Source organism: Oncorhynchus nerka, unplaced genomic scaffold, assembly GCF_034236695.1.
Source record: "Oncorhynchus nerka isolate Pitt River unplaced genomic scaffold, Oner_Uvic_2.0 unplaced_scaffold_5959, whole genome shotgun sequence".
NCBI classification, from domain to species: Eukaryota; Metazoa; Chordata; class Actinopteri; order Salmoniformes; family Salmonidae; genus Oncorhynchus; species Oncorhynchus nerka.
Genome location: NW_027035355.1, coordinates 1 through 10,310, shown reverse-complemented (window position 1 = coordinate 10,310; position 10,310 = coordinate 1). Strand labels below are relative to the sequence as shown.

The window sequence follows — 10,310 nt, the reverse complement described above, 5'->3', positions numbered from 1 at the left end:
AATGGCCCTACAGTCATAGAGTTTCCTGACTGTGTAGTAGTGATAATGGCCTACAGTCATAGAGTTTCCTGACTGTGTAGTAGTGATAATGGCCCTACAGTCATAGAGTTTCCTGACTGTGTAGTAGTGATAATGGTTTTGCTGACTGTGTAGCTGTGACCCTACAGTCATAGAGTTTCCTGACTGTGTAGTAGTGATAATGGCCCTACAGTCATAGTTATCTGACAGTGATAATGGCCCTAGTTTTTCTGACTGTGTAGTAGTGATAATGGCCCTACAGTCATAGAGTTTCCTGACTGTGTAGTAGTGATAATGGCTGTCATAGAGTTTCCCTGACTGTAGCAGTGATATGGCCCTACAGTCCATAGAGTTTCCTGACTGTGTAGCAGTGATAATGGCCCTACAGTCATAGAGTTTCCTGACTGTGTAGTAGTGATACAGTTTTCCTGACTGTAGTAGTGATAATGGCCTACAGTCATAGAGTTTCTGACTGTGTAGTAGTGATAATGGCCCTACAGTCATAGAGTTTCAGTAGTGATAGAGTTTCCTGACTGTAGTAGTGATATTTTTTCTGAGTCATAGAGTTTCCTGACTGTGTAGTAGTGATAATGGCCCTACAGTCATAGAGTTTCCTGACTGTAGTAGTGATACAGTTTCCTGACTGTAGTAGTGATAATGGCCCTACAGTCATAGAGTTTCCTGACTGTGTAGCAGTGATAATGGCCCTACAGTCATAGAGTTTCCTGACTGTGTAGTAGTGATACAGTTTCCTGACTGTAGTAGTGATAATGGCCCCTACAGTCATGAGTTTCCCTGACTGTGTAGTAGTGATAATGGCCCTACAGTCATAGAGTTTCCTGACTGTGTAGTAGTGATAATGGCCCTACAGTCATAGAGTTTCCTGACTGTGTAGTAGTGATACAGTTTCCTGAGTGATATTTCTGTCAGAGTTTCCTGAGTGTAGCAGTATAATGGCCCTACAGTCATAGAGTTTCCTGACTGTGTAGTAGTGACTGTAGTAGTGGCCCTACAGTCATAGAGTTTCCTGACTGTGTAGTAGTGATAATGGCCTAGTTAGAGTTTCCTGACTGTAGTAGTGATAATGGCCCTACAGTCATAGAGTTTCCTGACTGTGTAGCAGTGATAATGGCCCTACAGTCATAGAGTTTCCTGACTGTGTAGCAGTGATAATGGCCCTACAGTCATAGAGTTTCCTGACTGTGTAGCAGTGATAATGGCCCTACAGTCATAGAGTTTCCTGACTGTGTAGTAGTGATAATGGCCTACAGTCATAGAGTTTCCTGGACTGTGTAGTAGTGATAATGGCCCTACAGTCATAGAGTGATAATGGCCCTACAGTCATAGGATTTCCTGACTGTGTAGCAGTGATAATGGCCCTTCAGTCATAGAGGACTTTCTGACTGTGTAGTAGTGATAATGGCCCTACAGTCATAGAGTTTTCTGACTGTGTGCAGTGATAATGGCCCACAGTCATAGAGTTTCCTGACTGTGTAGCAGTGATAATGGCCCTTCAGTCATAGAGTTTCCTGACTGTGTAGTAGTGATAATGGCCCTACAGTCATAGAGTTTCCTGACTGTGTAGCAGTGATAATGGCCCTACAGTCATAGAGTTTTCTGACTGTGTAGCAGTGATAATGGCCCTACAGTCATAGAGTTTCCTGACTGTGTAGTAGTGATAATGGCCCTACAGTCATAGAGTTTCCTGACTGTGTAGTAGTGATAATGGCCCTACAGTCATAGAGTTTTCTGACTGTGTAGTAGTGATAATGGCCCTACAGTCATAGAGTTTTCTGACTGTGTAGCAGTGATAATGGCCCTACAGTCATAGAGTTTCCTGACTGTGTAGCAGTGATAATGGCCCTACAGTCATAGAGTTTCCTGACTGTGTAGCAGTGATAATGGCCCTACAGTCATAGAGTTTCCTGACTGTGTAGTAGTGATAATGGCCCTACAGTCATAGTTATCTGACTGTGTAGAAGTGATAATGGCCCTACAGTCATAGAGTTTCCTGACTGTGTAGTAGTGATAATGGCCCTACAGTCATAGAGTTTCCTGACTGTGTAGTAGTGATAATGGCCCTACAGTCATAGAGTTTCCTGACTGTAGTAGTGATAATGGCCCTGACTGTGTGTAGTAGTGATAATGGCCCTACAGTCATAGAGTTTCTGACTGTGTAGTAGTGATACAGTTTCTGGCCCCAGTCATAGAGTTTCCTGACTGTGTAGTAGTGATAATGGCCCTACAGTCATAGAGTTTCCTGTGTAGTAGTGATACAGTTTCTGGTAGTAGTGATAATGGCCCTACAGTCATAGAGTTTCCTGACTGTGTAGTAGTGATAATGGCCCTACAGTCATAGAGTTTCCTGACTGTGTAGTAGTGATACAGTTTCCTGACTGTAGTAGTGATAATGGCCCTACAGTCATAGAGTTTCCTGACTGTGTAGTAGTGATAATGGCCCTACAGTCATAGAGTTTCCTGACTGTGTAGTAGTGATACAGTTTCCTGACTGTAGTAGTGATAATGGCCCTACAGTCATAGAGTTTCCTGACTGTAGTAGTGATAATGGCCCTACAGTCATAGAGTTTCCTGACTGTGTAGTAGTGATAATGGCCCTACAGTCATAGAGTTTCCTGACTGTGTAGTAGTGATACAGTTTCCTGACTGTAGTAGTGATAATGGCCCTACAGTCATAGAGTTTCCTGACTGTGTAGCAGTGATAATGGCCCTACAGTCATAGAGTTTCCTGACTGTGTAGTAGTGATACAGTTTCCTGACTGTGTAGCAGTGATAATGGCCCTACAGTCATAGAGTTTCCTGACTGTGTAGTAGTGATAATGGCCCTACAGTCATAGAGTTTCCTGACTGTGTAGCAGTGATAATGGCCCTACAGTCATAGAGTTTCCTGACTGTGTAGTAGTGATAATGGCCCTACAGTCATAGAGTTTCCTGACTGTGTAGCAGTGATAATGGCCCTACAGTCATAGAGTTTCCTGACTGTGTAGTAGTGATAATGGCCCTACAGTCATAGAGTTTCCTGACTGTGTAGTAGTGATACAGTTTCCTGACTGTAGTAGTGATAATGGCCCTACAGTCATAGAGTTTCCTGACTGTGTAGTAGTGATAATGGCCCTACAGTCATAGAGTTTCCTGACTGTGTAGCAGTGATAATGGCCCTACAGTCATAGAGTTTCCTGACTGTGTAGCAGTGATAATGGCCCTACAGTCATAGAGTTTCCTGACTGTGTAGCAGTGATAATGGCCCTACAGTCATAGAGTTTCCTGACTGTGTAGCAGTGATAATGGCCCTACAGTCATAGAGTTTCCTGACTGTGTAGTAGTGATAATGGCCCTACAGTCATAGAGTTTCCTGACTGTGTAGTAGTGATAATGGCCCTACAGTCATAGAGTTTCCTGACTGTGTAGCAGTGATAATGGCCCTACAGTCATAGAGTTTCCTGACTGTGTAGCAGTGATAATGGCCCTTCAGTCATAGAGTTTCCTGACTGTGTAGTAGTGATAATGGCCCTACAGTCATAGAGTTTCCTGACTGTGTAGCAGTGATAATGGCCTAGTCATAGATTTCCTGGCTGTGTAGTAGTGATACAGTTCCTGACTGTAGTAGTGATATGGCCCTACAGTCATAGAGAGTTTCCTGACTGTAATGGCCCTAGCGGTTCCTGATATTGGCCCTGTAGTAGTGATAATGGCCCTACGGTCATAGAGTTTCCTGACTGTGTAGTAGTGATAATGGCCCTACAGTCATAGAGTTTCCTGACTGTGTAGCAGTGATAATGGCCCTACAGTCATAGAGTTTTCTGACTGTGTAGCAGTGATAATGGCCCTACAGTCATAGAGTTTCCTGACTGTGTAGCAGTGATAATGGCCTACAGATAGATTTCCTGGTGTAGCAGTGATATTAGCCCTACAGTCATAGAGTTTCCTGACTGTGTAGTAGTGATAATGGCCCTACAGTCATAGAGTTTCCTGACTGTGTAGTAGTGATAATGGCCCATACAGTCATAGAGTTTTCTGACTGTGTAGCAGTGATAATGGGTCATAGAGTTTCCTGACAGTCATAGAGTTTCCTGACTGTGTAGCAGTGATAATGGCCCTACAGTCATAGAGTTTCCTGACTGTGTAGCAGGATAATAATGGCCCTACATAGTCATAGAGTTAATTTCCTGACTGTGTAGTAGTGATAATGGCCCTACAGTCATAGAGTTTTCCTGACTGTGTAGCAGTGATAATGGCCCTACAGTCATAGAGTTTCCTGACTGTGTAGTAGTGATATTTCAGTCATAGAGTTTCCTGACTGTGTAGTGGATAATGGCCCTACAGTCATAGAGTTTCCTGACTGTGTAGTAGTGATAATGGCCCTACAGTCATAGAGTTTCCTGACTGTGTAAGCAGTGATAATGGCCCTACAGTCATAGAGTTTCCTGACTGTGTAGCAGTGATAATGGCCCTACAGTCATGAGAGTTTCCTGACTGTGTAGCAGTGATAATGGCCCTACAGTCATAGAGTTTCCTGACTGTGTAGTAGTGATAATGGCCCTACAGTCATAGAGTTTCCTGACTGTGTAGCAGTGATAATGGCCCCTACAGTCATAGAGAGTTTCCTGACTGTGTAGTAGTGATAATGGCACTACAGTCATAGAGTTTCCTGACTGTGTGCTTGAGTAATGGCCCTACAGTCATAGAGAGTTTCCTGACTGTGTGGCAGTGATAGTGGCCCCTACAGTCATAGAGTTTCCTGACTGTAGTAGTGATAATAGCCCTACAGTCATAGAGTTTCTGACTGTGTAGCAGTGATAGTGGCTACTGTCATAGAGTTTCCTGACTGTTAATAGTAGTAGTACAGTCATAGAGTTTCCTGACTGTGTAGTGATAATGGCCCTACAGTCATAGGAGTTTCCTGACTGTGTAGTAGTGATAATGGCCCTACAGTCTGTGATTCCTGACTGTGTAGTAGTGATAATGGCCCTACAGTCATAGAGTTTCCTGACTGTGTGATAGTGATAATGGCCCTACAGTCATAGAGTTTCCTGACTGTGTAGTAGTGATAATGGCCCTACAGTCATAGAGTTTCCTGACTGTGTAGCAGTGATAATGGCCCTTCAGTCATAGAGTTTCCTGACTGTGTAGTAGGCCCTTCAGTCATAGAGTTTTTTCTGACTGTGTAGTGATAATGGCCCTACAGTCATAGAGTTTCCTGACTGTGTAGCAGTGATAATGGCCCTTCAGTCATAGAGGTTTCAGTAGTGAGTGGCCCTACAGTCATAGAGTTTCCTGACTGTGCTTAACTTGCCCTACAGTCATAGAGTTTCCTGACTGTGCCAGTGATAATGGCCCTACAGTCATAGAGTTTCTGACTGTGTAGCAGTGATAATGGCCTACAGTCATAGAGTTTCCTGACTGTGTAGTAGTGATAATAATCACCCAAATGAAAACTAGACAGTCAGGAAAGCATGGAAAATTCCTCACACTGTGGTAAGAGGAACATTTTTGCCTAATTTGACGTGGAAATGTAACCGATTTTCCAGTGCGGCCTCCGGACTAAAACAATGCTTTGACATCCCTGCTCTAAATCACTCATAGGACAGGCGGCAGGGGTAGCCTAGTGGTTAAAGTGTTGGACTAGTAACCGGAAGGTTGCAAGTTCAAATCCCTGAGCTGACAAGGTCATTCTTCCCCTGAACAGGTAATTTAACCCCTGTTCCTTGGCTGCCATTGTAAATACCAATTTGTTCTTAACTGACTTGCCTAGTTAAATAAAGGTAAAAAAATAAATGTATACACTCAATCACACAATAGAATAAAACAGTGTGCCATGTAGTGGACATTGTTACTCTTTTTTTATATTGAAATATATCAAGGGTGAACTGAGATTCATAGTGCACTACTTTTGATGGACCCTGGTCAAAAGCAGTGCACTAAAGGGACTAGGGGTGCCATTGACACAAAATACTTTCTGCTCAGTACAGAGAGTAGTATAGTGGAGGTGTATGCAGAGTTTTATTTTCTTAACCATGCAGGGAATCATTTGACATGCTGTTTCCCCCCAGCACTTTGCTCTTAAGACAGTCAAGGAAACTCATGAGTTTTGGAAGGCGCTGATCTCCAAAAAGACCAACGCTGGAGAACTGAACTGGTGAGACTGAGATATAGATTTACAATCTCTGTGTAATAAAGCTGTCTGTTTAATAGGCTGTCAGTGATGCGGAGGCATTGCCACGAAGACAAGTAACAATTAACAACGATAAAGACATATAAGATGGTTTAGTTCAGTCAATGACTTGTTTTTACTAAAACAGTTCTATTTGTGTTTTTACAGAGTCTTCTCAACTCAAACAGTTCTATTTGTGTTTTTACAGAGTCTTCTCAACTCAAACAGTTCTATTTGTGTTTTTACAGAGTCTTCTCAACTCAAACAGTTCTATTTGTGTTTTTACAGAGTCTTCTCAACTAAAAAACTAAAACAGTTATATATTTTATTTTACAGAGGCATCCCTTTCTTCTCAAATTAAACAGTTGTATTTGTGTTTTTCTCCCATCTTCTGATCCAGTACCAACACCTGTGTCACAGACAGTCCATTCTGCTGTTCCACTACTGATGCTAAGGCTGTTGTTGATGCCGTGAGTTCCTTTCACTTATCATACTATTTGGCTTATCCTACTAAAACAGCTTAGCTGTAATATTAATGTGTGTTTGATAAATAATATTGATAATAATGATATTGTCTTGTAGGCATGTGTTTTTGGCCCTGAAGACCCTATTCCAAGTGCAGGTGTGTATTTCTTTTGTTAGTTAATTCCATTGGTATGTGTTTTGACGTGAAATTAATCTCATTTAAATTGAATACACCTGTGATTTATTTACAAAATATCTCTATACGTTATCTATATATCTATATATTCAACTTTATTGGATTTCACACTTACAATGGAACATTTTCTACTTCTTTTCTCAGTTGACAAATGGTTCTATGTCTAAGTGAACTGACCCAGAAAGAAGAGCCTTCAGATTGGACCAAAATGTTTTCTCACCTGAACGGAAGAATATACTTGGAAATGACAGAAAACATGTGTAGTATAATTACAGTTTCCCATTTTTAGTATGAATTGTGATTGATGCTTGTCCTCTTAACATGACAAGTACTCAACCAAGTAAGCCTGTTCTTTATGTTTATTATATTTCTCAAATGTGTAACAATATGACCTTTATAGTCCGTCTAAACCTCTGCACTTTACCGTGTCTTGCATCATGTTGTTTGATTCTGAAATCGGAAAATTGTCATAAATCTTCAAATAAATACCATCATCACATCCCCGTCCTCCGGTTCTGAACACGGTCTTTACTCATATCTAGTGGTCCTGTATCACAACACAAGCCTTATAGCAGACAGAAGAAAAGCTGTTTAAACAGGTGTGTTGAATAATATCGGTTTCCTTGAAGTTGACTCTTCCCCGGAAATCACACCGTGAAAAGAACTGCTGAAGAATCACTCCATCCAACACTCCTCCACTGCCAAGAGGAAACGATGGGAGCTACTAGATGCAATGTCTAAATATAATGCCAATGATATAATGCAGAGGATGTGAGGTATTTTATGGGAAAGATAGGTGAAAGGTGAATGCCATAAACCCTATTTATTTGTACCCCATTATTTCTATCTCTACTTTGCACATTATTCCACTGCAAATCTACCATTCCAGTGTTTTACTTGCTATATTGTATTTACTTTGCCACCATGGCCTTCTTTTTTTTGCCTTTACCTCCCTTATCGCACCTCATTTGCTCACATTGTATATAGACTTATCTTTCTACTGTATTATTGACTGTATGTTTGTTTTACTCCATGTGTAACTCTGTGTTGTTGTATGTGTCTAACTGCTTTGGCCAGGTCGCAATTGTAAATGAGAACTTGTTCTCAACTTGCCTACCTGGTTAAATAAAGGGGAAATAAAATGAAAAAATGTTTTTTAAATGCAATATACTCCCGCACAGCAGGCGGCGCTAATGCGCCACCGGGGTAGTTAGGAAGTTCCCGAAGTCACGTCGAAGAACAATACAATCAGCTGTTCGTTGATCGAATCCGCAAAAACAATCTAACCAAAGCTGTCATTGTCGACAGAGGACAATTGCTTTTAGCAGCTTTATTACAAATATTCAGTCATTTATATAGTTACATAAGGTTACGTGTGTTCCGTCATACATTTACTTCGAAAGGGAGAGCTGTCTGTCTGTCTTAAGAGTCCTTAGTCCACATGAGGCCAGGATTTCAGATAAGCTGATAGCCACATAGCCGAGATAGCAAGCTAAGTTAGCGATCAGCTGGTGCTAACTAATAGCATGCCTAGGATAAGAAAAATACTTGTAATTGTTGTTGATAAACCTAAAGCTGGCTAGCATCAGTAACAAATGCATTTGTGTAAAGAGAGTCTGTAGCTATCAATATAGTCATGATGCAAAATGTAAAAAATACTGCTGATCCAGTGAGACAAGTTGATCCCGTCTGACAAGTTGTCAGTGTGCTAACTAGCTAGCTAACTAGCTATCTAACTTCCCGATTGTTTTCTTTCTTAGGCAAAGACCAGTGAAATGTCATTCCTCTTTGATTGGCTCTACAGAGGCTTTAGTGGTGTGCTACAGTTTTTAGGTAATCTCATTTCACGTCAATGACAGTTCAAATGTATAAGTATTATCAGTAGGGTGGGTATAATGTATTATCAGGGTGGGTATAATGTATTATTATAATGTATTATCAGTATAATGTATTATCAGGTGGGTATAATGTATTATCAACAGGGTGGTATAATGTATTATCAACAGGGTGGGTATAATGTATTATCAGCAGGGTGGAGTATAATGTGTTATCAGTAGGGTGGGTATAATGTATAGCATCAGCAGGGTGGAATATAATGTATTATCAGTAGGGTGGGTATAATGTATTATCAGTAGGTGGGTATAATGTATTATCAGCAGAATTGGGTATAATGTATTATCAGCAGATATAATGTATTATCAGTAGAGGTGGGTATAATGTATTATCAGTAGGATGGGTATAATGTATTATCAACATGGGTGGGTATAATGTATTATCAACAGGGTGGGTATAATGTATTATCAGTAGGGTGGGTATAATGTATTATCAACAGGGTGGGTATAATGTATTATCAACAGGGTGGCATAATGTATTATCAACAGGGCGGGTATAATGTATTATCAGTAGGGTGGGTATAATGTATTATCAATGGCAGTAGGGTAGGCAGTATAATGTATTATCAGTAGGGTGGGTATAATGTATTATCCAGTAGGGTGGGTATAATGTATTATCAGCAGGGTGGTATAATATTGTTATCAGTAGGGTGGGTATAATGTATTATCAGCAGGGGGTATAATGGGGGTGGGTATAATGTATTATCGGTAGAATTGGGTATAATGGATATAATGTATTATCAGCAGGGTGGGTATAATGTATTATCAGCAGGGTGGGTATAATGTATTATCAGCAGAATTGGGTATAATGTATTATCAGTAGGGTGGGTATAATGTATTATCAGCAGGGTGGGTATAATGTATGGGTATAATGTATTATCAGCAGGGTGGGTATAATGTATTATCAGCAGGGTGGGTATAATGTATTATCAGCAGGGTGGGTATAATGTATTATCAGTAGGGTGGCAGAGGTGGGTATAATGTGTTATCAGTAGAATTGGGTATAATGTATTATCAACAGAGGTGGGTATAATGTATTATCAGCTTGGGGTGGGTATAATGTATTATCAGTAGGGTGGGTATAATGTATTATCAGCAGGGTGGGTATAATGTATTATCAGCAGGGTGGGTATAATGTATTATCAGCAGGGTGGGTATAATGTATTATCAGCAGGGTGGGTATAATGTATTATCAGCAGGGTGGGTATAATGTATTATCAGCAGGGTGGGTATAATGTATTATCAGCAGGGTGGGTATAATGTATTATCAGCAGGGTGGGTATAATGTATTATCAGCAGGGTGGGTATAATGTATTATCAGCAGGGTGGGTATAATGTATTATCAGCAGGGTGGGTATAATGTATTATCAGCAGGGTGGGTATAATGTATTATCAGCAGGGTGGGTATAATGTATTATCAGCAGGGTGGGTATAATGTATTATCAGCAGGGTGGGTATAATGTATTATCAGCAGGGTGGGTATAATGTATTATCAGCAGGGTGGGTATAATGTATTATCAGCAGGGTGGGTATAATGTATTATCAGCAGGGTGGGTATAATGTATTATCA

The 10,310-nt window shown here is 40.7% G+C and overlaps 1 long non-coding RNA gene across 1 annotated transcript; it reads left to right on the top strand.

The window, feature by feature from the left end:
* The first annotated feature begins 6,015 nt into the window (after positions 1-6,015).
* On the top strand, positions 6,016-7,355 carry LOC115123315 (uncharacterized). Its single transcript, XR_010462037.1, has 4 exons — positions 6,016-6,172; positions 6,588-6,657; positions 6,770-6,809; positions 6,993-7,355. It is a non-coding gene; the product is annotated as an uncharacterized LOC115123315 (long non-coding RNA).
* The last annotated feature ends 2,955 nt before the right edge of the window (positions 7,356-10,310 follow it).